At 47.6% G+C, this 16,676-nt stretch overlaps 1 protein-coding gene across 3 annotated transcripts in view; it reads left to right on the plus strand.

Annotated features, from left to right (window-relative positions):
- Nucleotides 1-665: 665 nt before the first annotated feature.
- WDFY4 (WDFY family member 4) overlaps nucleotides 666-16,676 on the plus strand; it is a 268,432-nt gene continuing 252,421 nt past the window's right edge. For all 3 annotated transcript variants that reach the window (XR_006383317.1, XM_044240003.1, XM_044240004.1), the window contains exon 1: nucleotides 666-773. The gene's annotated coding sequence lies outside the window, so the exon portion shown is untranslated. The remainder of the gene's footprint in view (nucleotides 774-16,676) is intronic.

A 16,676-nucleotide genomic window follows, 5' to 3' on the forward strand; every position in this document is an offset into this window, starting at 1 on the left:
CTTCTGCGCATGGGGCATGGGGCGGTGATGTGCTTGGGTGGACATGCTGGCTGATGTTACATGGATGGTGTTGTGGAGAGCTGATAGGAAATGACTCAAGCTAATAAACCCGAGGGAAAGAGCACCATGTTGCTGAGTTTCAAAGAAGTTCATCCTATTATAAGTCTTCCTTCATTATGACTTCAATGTTACCCACAGCTGGCCATCTAGCCTTGGAGGACTCCGTTGGTTCATAGTACAGCTTGGGTCTGAGGACGGAGGATTAAGGACTCCAAGTGGAGAGCTCTCTCTGGACCCGAGTGAGAAGAGGCAGATGACCCCATGCAATGTCATGGATGCCTGTTAGACACATCTCTGACTAAACTCGCCCAAGCACCACTATTGTATTTTACCAGAGGTGCAAGGGGGAAGTCCAGCTGGACAGCACAGGGCTAAATTCCGTGTCCACTCCTCACTAGCTTTTCCTCTGTCCTCTGCTCCAGCCAGCACTGCTTGACCACTGAGCACCCTGCCCTTAGGGGCCTTCCCACAGGGCCCGAGTCATCTACCAGAGCTCAGGCAGTTGTGTTACTGTCTGGGTCATCTGCTGACTCTCCACTTCTGCTTTCTCCAGGAAATGAGCAGAAACGCAGCTCAAGTGATTCATAGTGAAACATTGTTGGAGACTAACAATGCTGGCCGGATCCTCTTCCCCCAGGCCTGAGGGGCTTGGGCTGGATCTGGGGGCACCCATGTCACCTGACGTCGGCAGGCCCTGACCGCCACACCTCTGGGTAGGTCATCTTGTTCTTGGCCAGGCCACACTGGACCCGAGGTGGGCATGGAGGTCCTGTCTGTCAGGGTGGGGCCTACTGGCTGCCTCCTGGAGAGCTGGCATGGGAGTCCATGCGGCCACCAGTGCCTGGTCTGGGCTTGTGGATGTGGGACAGGGGGTGGGCTGATGAGCAGAAAGTGTGTGCCGGGTGGGTGGTACAGGTGGCGGGGGCCACTTGAAAACATGCGTCTGCTGGGGTGTCTGTCACTGTTGGAGTTTGCCGAGCTGGGCTGGGCTCCAGCTCCCTTCCTCATCCTCCTACCTCAGGTCAAGCCCTTTCTCAAGGTTCTGCTAAGGCAGGTGACGTTGCCACACGTGAGAGAGGTTGGACGTGGGCCTGTCTGTGCTAAATCCCAGGGATGGAGAGGGGAGGCTGACTGTAAGGCTCCTCTGCCCAGAACCCCACAGGCCTCTGAAGGGTGCTGAGCTGTAAGGGCCGCTTCCTGGGGACCAAGAGAGCTACCTTTATTCTGGTCTGGTGGTCATTCCCGGGGTCTGGTAAGTAAGGGCCTCTTCAGGCCTCCCTTTCTTCATGTGAATCACCACAACAAACCTTAGAAATGCCAATATTTTCTGAATAAGCAGGACCACCTGACTCACAGAGAATTTGCTTTTCTCTCCTGAAATCGTACCTTATAGAACACTGAACTCATCTTTTGTCCCCGCTTCTCTCAAGTGACAAGGAGTTAATTCAGCAACTTGGGATTTTATGTATTACTCTTTCCAGGGATATTTTAATGTTGACATGATATTCTGCAAAATTATCCATTTAATTATTTGAGAAATATTTATCAGAAGCCATTTCCTCCCAGCACTGTTAAAGGCATCGGGGGCAGCGGTGCTTGGTGCCGTGGGCTGCACTGGGATGGGGAGCAGGGGTTTGGGAGTGGGGGGTCGGGAGACTGGAAACCTGTGTACTTCTGGGTGGAGCCCTGAAGGAAGGGAGGGTCTGAGCCCTGTGATTTTTGAGAATCATTCTGGGGCAGGGGACTAGAGAACGTCAAGGTGCCTTGCAGGAGGCCTGGTGGGGGTCTGGGGGGAGAATAGCGGGGTAGAGAGTGGTGAGAGCAGGCCAGTGACCTGGCCAGAGAGGGATGCCACGGGGTCAGGTGAGGGAGGGCCTTCCTGTTCAGTGTGAGGATTTGGGCTGTTCTCCCCGGACAGGGTGATTCTAAATGGTGAGTAGGTAGAAAAGAAAATTTAGAAACAGTGTATAGGGTATAGAAAATATCACCTAAGTGTTTTTGTTTATTTTTTTTTTAATTTAAATTTTATTTTATTTATTTGACAGAGATCACAAGTAGGCAGAGAGGCAGGCAGGGAGAGAGTGGGGGGAACCAGGCTCCCCGCTGAGCAGAGAACCTGATACAGGGCTCAAACCCAGGACCCTGAGATCATGACCTGAGCCGAAGGCAGAGGCTTAACCCACTGAGCCACCCAGGCGCCCATGTTTTTCTTTTTTTTAATCATCAGCATCTTTGAGGTCCTTCATAGGCTTGGCCTCTCCCTCTCCTGTCAGAGAATATGGTTGCCCAGAATTTGGGGATTATTGGTCCCTTGCTTTTCTTTCTAATTTTACCTCACATGTTTAAATTGCTAAATATGTGTTACTCAGTTTTGCACGTTTTTTGGACTTTGTAAATAGGAATTTTTTAAGTCTTTTAAGATGTGCTTCATTTGCTCCACAGTGTGGTTCTGGAACGCCTTTGTATTGTTGCATGTGCTTCTGATTCATTCATGTTTATTGCTTGCTGTATAATATTCTGTGATATATACATAAACCTTAGAATATGTCCCCAAGTTAATTCTGGTGGACACTGGGATTTTTTTATGTTTTTGTTCTTGTTTTTCTACTATAAGCTGTTAGGAGCTCCAGCACTTGTTAGGTATTGCTAGGACGCCTCTTGCACATATATCCCAGGGTAGGTGTGCAAGAATTCCCTAAGGTATAAGCCCTGAAAGTGGAATTGGTAGGTGTACAATCTTCACCCTTACTGGATGATACCAAATTGCTTTTCTGAACCAGCTGCACCATTTTACCCACCCATCAGCAGTCCGTAAAAGTTTCTGTGGCTCTGTATCTTCACCAACATTTGATATGCTGAAGTTTTAATTTTGCCAATCTAGTGAAAATGAAAATCTACCTAGGCCTTTAATTTGCATTTCCTGAATTACTAAGGTTGGGCATCTCTTTATATGCTTATTGGTCATTGTGGATCCCTTTTCCTGTTCAAATCTTTTGTCCATTTCTTGTTGGCACCATCTGTCTTTACCCTACTGATTTTCTATAATTTAATACATATTTGGATAGTAATCCTTTGTCAGATATATATATTATATTTTACTCTTGTTTGTGCCTTGTCTCATTACATTCTTGGCAATTTCTGCTAATGATCAGATTTCTTAATCTCAAATGAGCTTCATTTATCCATATGTTCTTTTATGATACACGTGTATTATCTAAGAAATTCTTCTCTACTATGAAGTCATACAATTATTCTCTTACATTATTATTTTCTTTTATAATTTTGCCTTTCACATGTAGAAATCCCTCATCTAAAAATGATTTTTCTGTATGACGTGAGATAAAGGGTAACGTTTTATTTTATATTGTTTTTCCCATATGGATAACCAAAAATGTTAGCTGTATTACTTAAAAAGGCCATTCTTAGGCACCTGGGTGGCTCAGTTGGTTGAGCATCTGCCTTCGGCTCAGGTCATGATCCCAGGGTCCTGGGATTGAGCCCCACATCATGTTCTCTGCTCAATGGGGAGTCTGCTTCTCTCTCTGACCCTCTCTCTCTGCTTGTGGTAACTCTCTCTCTCTCTCAAAAATAAAAATTAAAAAAAAATTAAAAAATAAAAAGGCCATTCTTCAGCCACTTATCTACATCCACTCTGTTGTGAATCACCTTGTCATGTATATGAAGTTCTATTTCTGGGCTCTCAGTACTGTCTGTCTGTTTATCTCTTTGACAGTACTATATGATATGATTAATTCTAGGCTTATAACAGATTTTAATATCTGAAAAGAACTATTTTTTTTTCTTCTTCTTCCATTCTGTCTTGTCATTCTTGGTATGAATTCATAAAATCCTAAAATTCATATGAACTTTAGGAACAGTTTATCAGACTCTGCAAAAAAGCTATGTTTAGGTTTGACTGAAAATGCAATTTGGAGAGCAATACCATCTTTATGAAAATGACTTCTCCAATTCATGAACATGGTTTGTACCATTTATTTAGATGTTCCTTTAAATATTTAAATAAGTTTTATAATTTTCCTTATAAAATAGTGCATATTTTGTTTAGAGTTATTCCTAAGTAGTGTGTATTTTTATATCATTTTAATTGTCACTAAAAATATGTGTTTCGCACTGACTGATGCATGCTTGCATTTTAAAGAAGAATCATTTAAGCTATTCTATGGGTAGCAAAGGAAGAAGCAAGACTATCAGTTAAAAGAATGTTGTAGTAATTCAGGCTAGATGTATTGTTGGCTCTTCCCAAAGTGATAGTAGAGATAATGGGAAGTGATCAGAGTGCCGAGATTCTAGATACTTTCTGAATATGAGATTTGATGATGTTTTAAGTGTAGTGTGTGGGAGAGGGAAGTGGATGACTCCAGAGCAAAAGGGAGAATGGAATCGTCCTATTTTGAGCTAGATCATGGGCAGAAAGAACATATCTGCAAAGTGATGGTTATTCCAGCATAAAGGTTTGAACAGACAAAGGTAGAGATGTCTATTAGACACTAAGTGTAGAAATGAAGTCTCGGCACCCCCTGTCCCCATGTGACCTTCACAGTAGGAAAGCAAGCCAGCTTGGTCGTTTGGGGGGCAAGGGGCAGATATCTTGTGCAGGAGGGAGAGAAAAAAGGTGAGCTCCTTGGAGTTCTTGAGCCACACTATAGAGCTTTTTAAAATTTATTTATTTACATTTATTTATTTATTTCCAAGTGAGGACATGCATCTATTTCCATTTGTTATGCAAACTATCAAAATACATGTGCATTTTGCACCTGAAAAGATTTTCCAGGCAACACTCCTTTTTTTTTTCAATTTATTTATTTTCAGAAAAAACATTATTCATTATTTTTTCACCACACCCAGTGCTCCATGCAAGCCGTGCCCTCCATAATACCCAGGCAACACTCTTAAGCCTTTGGCTGATGGCCCGAAGCATTTGCACACCTGTTAGAATCTTAGGTCTCCAAGTCTGCCACCTGTGCTATCTAACACAGAAGCCTCTAACCACACCTGAAATATGGCCAGTCTAAACTGAGATGTGCTGTATTATAAAATGCACATCAGATATCAAAGATGTTTCAAACAACAAGAAAAAGAAATGTGAAGTGAAATATCTAATTGATACTTAAAAATATTGATTGCATATTGAAAATAATATTTTGGAGATACTGGGTTAAATAAAAATATATTTGAGTAAATGGCTTAATTAATTCCAGCTCTTTATTTCTACTTTATAAATGTGGTTACCAGAACAATTTTAAGTTATGCACGTGGTCTGAATTCATGGCTGGCTTGGTATTTCTTCTGGGCAGTACCGTTCAGAGGTATTTCATGTTCCATGGCCAGAGGCTTTTGTGGGAAATACAGTTCAAGAAGGATGGGAAACCAGGGAGGTGAAAAGCCACTTGTCCCAAATAATTCCAGGGAGAAAGAAAGTATGGAGGGTAAGAGGAAGGGATTTAGTACTTAAAATAAAGAGACACTGGGCAGGGTCCTGGTATTTGCCATCTTTTTTTTTTTTTTAAAGATTTTATTTATTTATTTGACAGAGAGAGGTCACAAGTAGGCAGAGAGGCAGGCAGAGAGAGAGGAAGGGAAGCAGGCCCCCTGCTGAGCACAGAGCCTGATGCGGGACTCGATCCCAGGACCCTGAGATCATGACCTGAGCCGAAGGCAGCGGCTTAACCCACTGAGCCACCCAGGTGCCCTGCCATCTTTTTTAATCCCCACAATGAGCTCAGTTTCATTACTCCCATTTTACAGATGAGGAAATGGAGGCTTAGAGAAGTAAGGTCCTTCATCCTCAGACAGTAAGTAAGTCAGCTGGGATTTGAACTTAAAACCTGTGCCATTTGAATTAGCTGCTACCACCACCATGAGTTGAGGAAACACTTCTGGAGAGAAATAATCAAGGTTTGGCAGAAGTTTGGAAACTGCTCTTTCCCTTTAGCAAATGGTTAATCCTATTTTTGAAAATTCATCTTCCCCGATGATTCACAGGAAACAAAAAGATTGCGTGGGGATCCTTTTTATTCCAGCATCGCCCATAATAGCAACCGAGACACCCCAAGCATCCCGTGATTAGGGAGCAAGAGAATGAATTACAGGCAATAGACCAAGAGCATGCTTCTTGGTCATTAAACCTTATCATTTAAGGGAAAAGGCAACATAGGCTATGTTTATGATATGATGATAGACGATTGATACAATGAAACGGTTTATACATCAGTTATAAATCAAATATGCTTCAACATGGAAAGTAACATGCAGAAGAAAAGGGACTTATCTGTTGGTCTTTGTGTTTTTAACTTGATAATAATAACAATAGCAATAGTAATAATAGTATCACCCAATGTAGCACTCGGATATGGCTTTTTAAAGGATACAAAGAGATCCAGATGCATACATGAGGAAACTGTTAGGGAGGTTGGGCAGAACATATCAAGAGTTAGTAAGGTCTATGGACTCTGAAAAACAATCTGAGGGTTTTGAAGGGGCGGGGGGGGGGCGGGTGGGAGGTTGGTGGAACCAGGTGGTGGGTATTAGAGAGGGCACGATTGCATGGAGCACTGGGTGTGGTGCAAAAACAATGAATACTGTTACACTGAAAAGAAATAATAATAATAAAAAAAGAGTAAGGTTGAAGTGCACTACAGTGCACTACAGTGAACCCATGGGCTTCCTCCTCCCACTCTTTGGGTGTGGACCAGATGGAGACTCGAGGGACAGAAGGCTGGGAGATGGACGTACTAAAGGCAGGGCCCAATGATTCCTCCTTCTGTGTTTCTGCCAGAGCATGCAGACCACCCCTTTACTGGGTTGGGTGGCGTTGTCCGCCTCTTCCACGGATGCGTGAGTACATGAGGCTCTCACCTTCTCCTTGCATCCAGCATATGTGCAGCAGCTGCAGGTGTGGGTGTGGGAGTGCGGTGGTAAGGAGGGACTGCCATCATCCTTGTAGGGAACGAAGGGTGAGTAAAGAACAGGGGAATCCAGTGGGGATGGGCAGAAGTCCATATAACCAAAAGGGGAAAAAAACCAACCAAACAAAGCAGGGCAATACTTTGCAATCAGTACACAGAGCCTGGTAACTTTTTAGTTTTCCTTTTCACATACCTGCCTCCAGGAAACATTTAATTATGTAAATTAATGGGGGGCAAGTCCCCCCCCATGATTCCACTGCTTCCCCTTGCAGAAGGGATCTCTCGCAGACTCTCCCCTCGAAAACATCACCTTGGTTCCAAGAAATACTTCTTTCCCTGCACAATTTAAAGTGTCTGAATAGTCTCAATTTTGACATGTGTATTTAATGTGAGGATCCCCTCCCCCCATGTAATTAAATGATTGTGTCATTTTATAATTGATAGAAACCTGGAGTGGAGGAAATACAGGAAAGAGGAAGATAAAGTGTATTCATGCCTAATGATCACACAGGGAAGAAAGTGTTGGGCGCCCCAGTTCTTACAGGCAGTAGGTATTGATAGATTTGGGAATTATGAAACGCTCACTTTTATTCTGCTTGACTCCACACGTAGTATCCCGGCACAAGTGGCTTTGGCTACCAGGCTCCCCCTTTCCCCTGGTCCTGGAGGTGATCATAATCCTGAGCACCTGGTGTAATTACTAAGTGAGATCTATAGTGTGGTGTAGGATTGGAGACTGGGAAGTGCTGTCATTGAGTAAGGGGGGGAAGGGAAGCTAGGGAGAAAGGGATAGGTAGGGGGCTAGTGATTAGGCTCATATAGGGGGCCACATGATCAGGTTCACCCCAAATCCCAGAAATGCTGAAGCCTAACACAACCAGAGTTAAGAGAACAAACCAGACCACCCTGCCCTGGGAGTCAGTGGTAGGTGGGTCACATTGTGACCACAAAGAATGACCAAGCCGTAAAGAAGAAGTAAGCCATTAAAGATATTACCGCAGTCCTTACTCAATGGTCCTATCAGTGGTAGAGACTTTAACAAGATTTAAGTTCCTTGGTCACTTTTCAATAAAAGACCAACCACAAAAGCCCTCAGTGGCAACTTGCTTGTTTGCGACCCTCTCACTCCTGAGATCTTTTGCTCCTTCCTTGCTTAAAACAGTTCTGTCACTTTGTTCACTCTCCATCCGCAAGATTCGTTCTTGGACTCTGTGAGGCAAGAGCCTCGCTCTCCCGCTTCATTATGGCCTGCTAGTGACTACTTTCTAATCACAAGGTGGCTCAGTGGCGGGAGGAGTTTGGAAGTTGGAGAGAAGAGGGTTATTTCTCAGTTGTGGCATCGGGGATGCCTGGTCACGGAGGCATCCAGGAGCTGTGTTTGGAAGGGTTATGTGGAGCTGAAGGAGGGTTAGGTGGAGCTGAAGGAGGGGCATCCCAGGGAGAGAATCCTGAGTAAAGGCGAAGGATCAGATTATGAGTGGACAGTTCATTTGGCCTGACAGCATTGGAGGTGCGGCGAGAAGTGAGGCAAGGAAGGAGGCTGGGCTATGTCACTGAGGGCCAAGAGCTTGGGAGTGCTCCTTGAGAACACAGGGGCCATTGAAGACACTGGAGCAAGGGAGTGCCGTGTCGGAGCTGTGCTCCCCGGTCTGCCACTGTGGGGTAAGTGGGAGACAGGTGGACAGGGTAAGAGAAAGCTGACACTCAGGGGTGCAGGCGACTCACTTCCCCGCCTGTAACACGAAGCACCCAGAATAAGGCTCTGGAAGGGTGTCTGCCGATGAAGTTTTACTTTTCAAATCAGCTTCATGTTCAGAGGATTTACATTTCTCTTCTGACCCCTGGATAAGTGTTTAACCAGAAAGAGCATCCTACAGCCTAGTGAGTTTCTGGTTGTGTCGGAAATATTTTCTTACCCAAACCTAGTTCTACATGCACAGGAAATGCGAGAATGGCACTGGGGAGGATCACAAGGAAGCAAGGAACCTCAAAAAAGTCCCCAAATGGATGAGATGGGTTGCCTGCCCTCTGCGGGGAGGCAGGCCAGGGGGAGCCCACACCTGTTGCACCCCTGAGTGTCAGCTTTCAAGGCCAGGGCGTGGACCCAGGGCGGTTCTGCTCCTTCCCTGTTTACTAATCCAACAACCCGCCACACAGAGAAAGCTGTATCGAGCCACAGTTCTGGCAGCTTGTTCTGGAGGCTGAGTGTTGATGCTGGGTGTGCTGCAGGTGGCAGCCCCAGAGGGACCGGCCAGCGGGTGGCCTCCTTGTCCCCAGGCTCGTGAACTGTCAGCCTCTGTGGTTCCCAGAGGTCAGCTCTTGCCTCTGGGGATAGTGAGATCACCCTGTTCTGGGCCAGCTGGCCTGCAGCGGGAGCTGGGGCCACACAGCAGACTGGGCACCGGACCTCCGGCCAGGGACCAGCAGCATCTTCGCAGATCCAGCTGGGGAACCCCTTCGGGGCTGTTGGCAGTAAGACCTTCCAGCTACATATATTCTCACCGCTGTTGCTGACTGTGTCGGGTCACCCTGGACTGGTGGAGGAGGGTGAAGGGCTTTGAAGTCAGAAAAGTCTGGGTTTGTCCTTGATTCTGATGCTTATTAGCAGTTTGAGTTCAGACAAGTTCCCAATTTTCTCTGCGTGTCATTTTCTCTGTGGCTTGCTTTCCACCTTTATGTCAGGGGGTAACGATATCTACCCTACAATTTTTCTAAGATTAGAGATCATGGACAGCTCTGCCAGCAGATGCTCATCCAGGGACGGCCACGTACACTTGACCTGCACTTCTTAGGTTGGAGAGCAAGCCACAGACTAGCAGCGGAGCGGCTCCCTGATGATGGGGGCTGGGCCTCTTGTTCCTTGTGCTGTCTCTAGCCCATGTCTTTGTGCAGACGGTGAGAGCTCGGTTGCAGCTAAGCTTGGAGGGTCTGGCCAGGGGAACTGCTCCCTGGCTATTTCAGGCAATGTGGAAGTCAGTGCACATACCGAAATACAAAACCAGGGACCCTCCTGCAGGACCTGGCGAGTTCCTACATTCTGTTACTGTTGCACAAACCACAGAGGTGTGTGCTAAATGGGAGTGCTTGGCCTGGAATCAGAAAAAGGAAGTTAACAATGGTCGGGGCAGGTGCAAACCACCCAGTTCCTGTCAATCAGAGTCCCCATCTTAGTCTTCATGGGGGTGTTCCTCAACTTCTGGAAATAACCGAGTCATTTGAGGCAGGATGTAGGCTTGTGGGTGGGCTCTGCTGTTCTCTGCCAGTGGGAGTTCTCTGCCCTCGGCTGGTGGAGGAGGTGGGGACACTTGCTAATTGAAGAGGACTTGGGGCAGCACCCAGGCCGCTGCTGCTCCTTGCGCTGGAACTGGTTGTTAAGCCTCTCAGGGAACCTCCAACACTACTTGTTCTACTCTCCCATCAGCCACTGTCTACAGGGACACTTGCCACTACCCATGCTCTTGTACTCGCCCTGGAGCTGGCTGTTGGGGAACGCACTCCTGTTCCTGTTTCCCACTTTTTATCTTTAAGATGGCCAACTCGCCACTTCTAGCTTTGTCTCTGCGAATCCCAGGACATACTTCTGAAGCCTTGATTTAATCTACCAAGTATCCTGCTCTCCTTTCAAGCCAGTGCCTCGTTGTGAGAAAATCTGAGATAGGACACTGTCGGCAGACAGGCCAGGGGTGGGCTGTTACAGAAGAGAAGCCAGGTCTAGGGTGGGGTCCAGCTTGCCCTGGCTTTGGGGCTGGACCCTAAAAAGTGACCAAGGCTCCAGAGCACACCCACAGAGAGCTATCTGGTCTTAGGTTCCTCCAGGGAGGGCAGGCAGATTTCAGGAGCCTAAAGGCAACAACACACACAAAGGGAGCGGGCTAGGGTGGGATGTTTGCGGAGTGGGGTCGGGGTGCTGCTAGCCACAAGGCAAGAGGTGTGGGCATTGTGCAGACATCTAGCCTGTGCTGGATGGCCTCTCACATATATTCATGTGCTTAATTCTTTCCACAGTCTGGTGAGAAGATACTGCTCCCATTTTACAGGTGCATGCATGGAGGTTCAGAGACTGTAAGTCACGAAGGCAGAAGGCTAGGGAGAGGTAGAGCTAGGATTTGAATCAGATCTGTCTGAGGCTGCTCTGGGTCTGCCCTTGGAGCTAGGTGGGGATGCAGTGAGTCAGGTCCGGCCCAAAACTCCAAGCTCGGGGTGATGATGGTGTCTTACTAGGGAATTAAGGCTGCCACAGAGGCAGACTCAGAGGTCCCATTCCCACGCACCCTGAGCTGGCCTGCTGGTGGGCCTGGCACCCTTGGCCCTTGCTAGCTCACAGTCGGCCCAGGAGCTCATCTGGCCTCCACTCACAGCTCTGGGATCACCTTGCTCAGGGATTCTTAAGCAAGGCACTCCTCCAGGGCCTTGCGACTTCTTCCCAGCCCGCTTGCCTCTCCTGGGGATGCATCAAAAACACCTGGGACCTTGTAGAAAACACACTTGCTGGGGCCCCACCCAGACCAATGAAGTGGTCCTCTTCAAGGAGCAAGGCCCCACTGGGGGGGGGGGTTCTGGTGTGTGGCCTGGGCTGGTGCGGATTGCTCTATTTCTAGATGCACTGAGCCATTCTTCATGCCGTCACCTTCTCTTAGACGTACCTTTGCCTCTGTGTTTCCATGACCCTCGTGGCCAGAGTGCTCCTTGCCTATACCTGGGGTGTACTTGAGGCCCTGGCTCTTCTTGCTTCTCGTTTCTCCCTGCTCCAGGCCGGGAGTCCTAGCCAGGAATAACTTTTCTAGAATTTGTTTATATAGAATCTATTTATTTCTACAATCTGTTTATCTCTTCTCCCACACCTTCAAGATCTTCTCATTATCTAGAACACCATGTCCATGTCAGTCTACTCTCCTGGTCCTTCTTGACTTAGCTGCACCATGATTTCCTGGGCTCCCTTCTCCTCTCCAGAGAGCCTGTCTGCTTGCACTGACCTTGTTTCCTGCTCACCGCCCTGTTCCGGCTCTTTGGCTGGCCCTGGCCTGTGCAGATGGGGCCACGACGTTCGTGAAGCCCTTTGGAGTAGCAGCCGCAGCAGGATGGGGAGAGGCAGGTGGAACATCCCTTTCCACATGCTACCCATGACCTCTTTCTCTTGAGGACCCATTGTCCGCAGTTGCACATCTGGTCCTCTTTTGGTAGGTTCTCAGCTGCAGAGACAGGTGGGGGGTGCTTCTCTTACCCACAACCCCAGATCTGGCTCCTCCCTGCCCCTAAGAAGGTACAGCCCGATGTTGCAGCTGCCGCATGGTGTCTGCTCAGCAAACACGGAGGGCCGAGGGAAGGGCTGTCCCGCAGAGGGTTCCACCGTGCTGCTGAGCTCAGAGGGAGATCAGAGCTCTCTCGGGAACACTGGCTCTCAGGAGCTTGAGGCAGACTCTGTGGGAAGTCTCAGGCCCTGAGGGGCCCCTAAGGAGACCCTGCGGCCGTAGTGACCAAGCTCTGTCCCTTCTCATCTTGCTCCTTCACAGACAGCTGGTACTCGCCCTGGCATCCAGATGAGGTGTGAGATGTGGTGGTATGAGGAGAGGGAAGTGGGAGCTGGAGGGAGTGTGTGTGGACAGGGCTCCCGGGGGACCGTGGAGAAGCTAGGGTGGGTTGCGGTTATGGCCATCCTGAGTGCTTCGGCTGTGTGGCCCCTGGGCAGGGCAGGCGGGGAACGAGGTCGTGCGTTCCATGTTCAGAGGTCTCTGTTTTGGGGGCCTGCGTTGGCAGAAGCAAAGGGATGGTGACATCACTGTCTCCTGTCCACGTCACACCACACAGGTGCTCATGCCCCTGATGTAGTTTCTGTTCCTGGAGTTTTGCCTTTTCCAGAGTGTCATGGAAATGGGATAGCACAGTATGTAGTCTTTTGAGACTGGCTTCTGTCACTTCCTATAAGACTTTGAGGTCCATCAGGTTGCTGTGTGGGTCAGTAGGGTGTTCCTTTTTACTGGGGAGAAACATCCCATTGTCCGGATATACCTGAGTTTATTTGTTCCTTCACCTGCTCAGGGCCATTTCGATTGTTTCCAGGTCTGGGCAGCTATGAATACACCTGTTATAAACATTCATGTGTAGGTTTTGTATGAAGGTAAGTTTTTATTTTCCTAGGGTAAACAGCCAGGAGCCTAACTGCTGGGTGAGTATATGTTCAACTTTCTAAAAAAACTGCCAAGCTGCTTTCTTATATCCTGAGGTTTCACAGGTTGGCAAATCACTCCACAGAAAGTCAGGGAAGAAAAGGTCAATGTTGCTTTAGCTGCCCAAGCATCAGCAACCCAGCTGACTCTCCAGCGCGCAGCCGCGAGCCAGATGCCCTGGGCCCTGTGCTTCTGACGCATCCCAAAGCAGAGTTCTAATGACGCTACGGATTTATGCAGGGTAGGTGGGGTGGGAGCGCGGATGGGCAGTGATACCTATCTTGGGCGGCCCACGTGGGCACTCTCTGGGAACCCCTCCCTCTGCTGTTACTGTAGATCCGCCTCTGGTTCCCTGCACACGGGCACGGACAGGGAATTTCTCCTCTGCACCGGCCCACCATGCACAGCCCCAGGCTCTCAGCCCACTCAGGCACCTCTCCAGTGCATCCACATGGACTCATGTCCCACGTATCTTCTGTGGTCAGTGCATAAAGGCTAGAGGGGAGACTGAGATCACCAAAACCATTTCAATGAGGAGAAAGCTAGTGTCGGAGAGGGGGAATAACCTGGTGAAGGCATCGCAGCAGCCCAGCTGGGACTGAACCTCTGCCCTGTGACTCCTGTCCTAGCCTGAGGCTCCCCTCAGTTTGAAGGCGACAGGAGTGGGCAGCTTCCTGCCCCGTGCCTCTCTCTCACTGCCTCACGCAGGTGCAGGAAAGCAAGGCCTCTGGCCTGCCTGATTGGCTGTGTGAGGAACCATGACAAAATTGTGCTGTGTGTGACATGTCCTGAGCCTGACTGGGAGACAGCTCACTGGCAGAGAGGGGGCTTAGAGACCCCTGGGACACCCCCCACAGCTTCCAGTCCTCTGGGTCTGCCCAGCAAACCTCTACCTCTCCAAGAAATATTTGTAGGGAGGCACGCTCCCCTCAAAACCCAGGCTACCTGCCAAGCAGGAGTCCAAGCCCTACCATCTAGCTAGGGTCCCACACCAGCCCTTGTTTGAGCTTAGCCTCCAGTGTGCTTTGCTGTCTGCAGACCCAGGATGGACTCTGCCTTGTCTGCTGATGGACAGTGGGACCCTGGGTTGGTCTCTTCCCTGCTCTGAGCCTCAGTACCAGCTGCAGATGGAGGCTGATCCCTTTGACATTGCTGGAGGGTAGGAATATGATGTGAAGTGTGCAGGCATTTAGAGAGGCGCCAGTAAATGATCGTCCATCCCCCTCCTTCCTAATGGTGACACATGCCAAACACTAGCTTAATTCTGGACCCCTGTGAGGGGTCCTGTTATGATCTCATTTTATAAATGAGGACACAGGCATGATGTTTCATCTACTTGTTCTAAGCCCGTTGATTCAAGCTGGAGAGGCCTCGTTTCCGAGTCTCTGCTCGTGACTGCTATGGTGTGTGTATTAGGGTCAAGTCTATGGAAGATTGGGCCTTGCAGTGGTGTTTGGTCAACTTATTGATTTTTGTGACAAAATGCCCTCAGCCCCCATTCTCATCAGGGAAGGCCAGTGGGTGGGGTCAGGCATCTTCTGGGTGAGACTCTGTCTCTTTTTGAAACTTTGATGTTCGCTCGTCATGGATTTTTTGGCATTAATTTTGATTTTTGTAGACACTGCATTAAAATGTTATGTGTCTTGGCTACTGAGATTTTTTTGGGGTCCCCTTACATCTTGTGCCTGAGGTAAGTGTCTTAACTTGCCTTAACCTAAACCCAGCCCTACCCCAGTGACCCTACTCCCGACTTACTCCATTTTGCCCAGAATACGAAAGTGTTAGCACCTTCTCACAGAGGTAAGAAGGCACTTTTGATAATGAAGTGGATTAGAATGATTTCTTCTTGCCATTTGTCACATAGCCCTGAGAGGTTAGTTGCTCCCTGTTACCTTCCTCTTACAAATAAAGTAGGTCTAGGGTGATGGGCAGAACCAGGGTGGGGGATGGCCACAGTCTGACAATTGAGTCAGACAACTTCTCCCTGGGATTTCATGGATCCCCATTTGTTAGAAATTCTTATTTTGAAAACATCTCTTTTCAAGAGAACGCAATTCAAATGTTTCACTTCAGTAAATACAACTTCTTAATTTCAGAGGAAATCTGAAGTGGTTTCTGATATCTCCACTGAATAGCCAGCCACTTTCCCCAGGACCACATTTTCACCTTATCTTCTCACTGGCTTGATCTTAAAATGTGGCCTGGTGGCAAGCCCCCAGAGGGGTGTTATTGAATGGAACTCTTAGTTGTACCTGTAGGGGTGGCTACAAAATGACTTTTATGTGCTGGAGGCAACACTTAGCTTGGCTTTAATAGTCATTCTGCAGATTGGGATGTCTGTGCTGGACCTGGGACAGGTTCTGTTGGTGATGGAGGTGGTGGTTTGGTTGGCATATAGGGATTGTCAGAGTCTGGGGGAAATCCAAGTAGAGATCTTGAAGTGAGGAAAGAGAACATGTTTAGAGGAGGGGTCTGGACTGCAGAGAGAGGTTTGGGTGCCATCAGTATATGAGTTCATTCATTCATTCATCCATTTATACAGTAACATTTTGTTGAATGTCTATGTAGTGCCAACCACTGACACAGATGCAGTGCCTTCCTTCACAGAGCTAGCATTCAGTGGATATGTGGCTCTCAGGGGAGTAGGAGATCTCCTACAGGGAGCTCATGAAATGAGAACACTTGCCATCTGACTCCAGAAAACCACTGCAGGGATCCCTGAAGGAGACTGGGCAGCAGACAGACAGAAACACGGTATAGCAAGATACATGGCGGGTTGTCAACAGAGATGCCATTGCTTATTAACCTACCAAGTGACCAAGAATTAAAAAACGATAAGAAAGTGTGAACTCTTGTGCATTCTTGGTCAGAGTACTATGCATTGATGCAGTGTTTAAGGAGAAGCAGTTTGGAAATATGTGTCAAGATTCAGCTATTTCCCTTGTAGGGATTTAAGAATGTATTACAATCTATTATTTAATCACGGATATATGCAAAGACTTAAGACATAAGGCCTATCATTGAAGTATTATTTATAGTAGTGAATAATTTGAAACTACTTAAGTGCCTACGTGTAGGAGATTAATTAAATGAATGATGATCAACATGGCCCTATGGTCACCATCAGTCATTCAAAATGAAGATGTAGAGGATCTACAGCATGGAAAATATTCATAATCTGTTTTTGTGACGAAAAAATGTTACGAACTAATTTGTTAGAAAAATGGGTTGAGAGAAGGTATTTTTGATTTTTAAAACCAACAAGGGACAAGTTTCTAGAATATGCTTCCTCAAAGCAATAAGCAAAAGACAGGAAAGGAAAAATCAGCAAAGGTTATGAATAGTCAGTTTCCAAGAAAAGAAGTGCCAATAGCTAAGAGGCATCTGTGATGCTCAGGCTCATTAGAGAAATGCAAATTAAAATGACAATGAGGGATCACTTTACTTCAATCAGATTGGCAGGCATTAGAGAGCTGGGTAATTGGTGAGGTGGTAGAGGAGCCTGTGGGCAAAGTGTGGTCTGGTG

The sequence above is a fragment of the Neovison vison genome, chromosome 2, assembly GCF_020171115.1.
Source record: "Neovison vison isolate M4711 chromosome 2, ASM_NN_V1, whole genome shotgun sequence".
Taxonomy (NCBI): domain Eukaryota; kingdom Metazoa; phylum Chordata; class Mammalia; order Carnivora; family Mustelidae; genus Neogale; species Neogale vison.